Genomic DNA, 2,689 nt, shown 5'->3' on the forward strand with positions numbered 1-2,689 from the left:
GTGATTGGCTGCTTAGAAATTATGTGTTAACGAGCAGTTGGACAGGTGTACCTAATAAAGTGGCCGGTGAGTGTATATATATATATATATATATATAATATATATACATATATGCAGACATACACATACTGCATATATATACATATATACATACAAAAACATATATACATACACACATCTATGTGTACATATGTATGTACATAAAGCTATATACATGTGTATATATGTACATACACACACAGTATATACATATATATACAGTATATACACATATATGCAGATACTGTGTTTGCATACACACATATATACATACACACACATATATACACTGTATAAGTATATACAGTATATACACATTTATACATATACTGTACGTACATACACACATATATATACAGTATATATGCAAACATGCTTACAGATATACACTCATAATACTATACATACACAACATATATATATATATATATATATATATATATACACATACACAGGAAACAGCATGAAATATTAGATAATATAGTATTATCTAGGGACTGTGCATGTGTGTAGCAGGAAGTCAGCATTCCCTCGGACTGTGAGACCCCTTACACACATACACACACGCAGGGAAAGATGCAGCACCCTCTCCTCTCAAAAAGGAAGTTCTGTTCTTGTTGGCTATTTCCTGTCCGTCTCAACTTGACACACACACACACACACACACACACACATTTTAATGTGCGTAAATCTGTCTAGCAAGAGTCGAGACTAGATATTGAGGTTGATGTGCAGTTATTAGTGGTTAGGTAATAGTATATTTCAGTTTTTTTCAGATTTTTCATTTGGACTAATGATAACTAACAGGCATTAGATAACTTTTTATATGCGTGTGGGCATTGAAGTGGTTGAGTGTTCAGGAACTGGCCCTAGATCATAAAACCAAATCTAGTAATAGGAAAAAAACTACTAGTAGACCACTATTTTAAGTAAAGCATTTTAGTGTTTCCTAAAATTGTGGAGCTATAAGACAGAATGATGGCGAGAGACACACCCAGAGAAAAAAACAGAGACGGAGACGGGAAAGAGTCAGACACAGCTGAAACATGTTTGTCTCTGGTTTTGAGTAGTATCTTATCTTTTCAGGAGGAAACACAGAATATCTTGAACTGATTGGTCAGTGGTAACAAATGTGGAGAAGTCAACAGTGATACATGAACGTTCATGTGTGTTTGCGTGCATTGAATGTGTGTGACTGATGTGTGTGTTTGTCTTGCAAGAATGAAAAAAAAGCTATTCATCAGGATTATACAGACACATGGGAGAGCTGAGGTATCTGAGAACACTGGGAGTGGATGATTCTCTCACAAACACACATACATGTCATTGTCAAGCTAACATCTTTGTGCAACCACGATTAGTAAAATATAAAAATAGAGTAAAAGTAGATCAAACAACCTTAACTCACGGTCCACTTATAAGCATTTTACTGCATCGCACATCAAAGGGAGTTGGCTTGGTTTTCATAAAGGAGAGAAAAGGAGAAAGCTATCAATAAACATCCTACATACTAGATTGCTTGATTGATTGATTGGTTGATTTATGAATAATTAACACAATCCTACAACAGTTTCAGCAACATCAAAATGTATTACAATGCATTATTATAATTACTCATAATAATTGATCACATCTGAAAATGCTGTGAAATAATCCCTCACCAGCTTCCCATCGGCTAACCCTGCTAATTTTGTTTATTGGAAAAAAAACGACCACGTCGAGGATGTCCCTCTGAAGGGGCCTAAGCCTTACCCACACCATAGGAGTTACTATAAGAACACAGACACATCCACTTGTGACTCTCAGTCACAGCTCATCGCTGCTTTGATAGTGTGTGTGTGCTTGAGGGTGGGGTGGTAACAAGGTCAGTCAAGGGGTGACACCCTACTGTTAATTGCCCCCTGTTTCTATGGTGACGGAAAGTGTGAGAGCGGGACACAATAACAAAACAAAATGAATTCTTTCACTCACACTTTGCCCACAGTTTTTTCCGATTGCTGAGACTAATCTCAAGAAAGGCGTATGTATGACACTAGAGTGACCATAGTTTGATTTCCAAAAAAAAAAAAAGAGGACACTCGGCCCGGCCTCGAAACCCAAATTCTGCTTCTCTGAGGTTACAGAACATGCTTTATCATGCCTCAATGGTATAAAAACAACTTATGTAACAAAATAAAATATGTAACAACCTGAAACAAAATAATAGTTCTTTTGAAATCAATGACTATAAAATAATGTTCTAAATATGACCTATTCTGTGTCAGCTTCAAAATCCAGCGTCAACTAAATATTTCTTAAAACCTTTACAATGTAATAAGACAAGGTTTGTTGGTGTCCATGTGACCTTTGAGATCTCCACCCCCTTTACGGTACGTGGAAATATTTTTTCAGTTCAACTGTGAAGCTGCACTTGATCTGATATGCTCTCTTTATATGCTCCCTGTCTGATCTGCTCCCTGTGTGTGCTCCCTGTCTGATCTGCTCCCTGTACGTGCTTCCTGTCTGATTTGCTCCCTGTATGTGCTCAATGTCTGATCTGCTCCCTGTATATGCTCCCTGTCTGATCTGCTCTCTGTATGTGCTCCCTGTCTGATCTGCTCCCTGTATGTGCTCCTTGTCTGATCTGCTCCCTGTATGTGCTCCCTGTCTG

The sequence above is a fragment of the Etheostoma cragini genome, chromosome 18 (genome assembly GCF_013103735.1).
Source record: "Etheostoma cragini isolate CJK2018 chromosome 18, CSU_Ecrag_1.0, whole genome shotgun sequence".
Lineage (NCBI taxonomy): Eukaryota > Metazoa > Chordata > Actinopteri > Perciformes > Percidae > Etheostoma > Etheostoma cragini.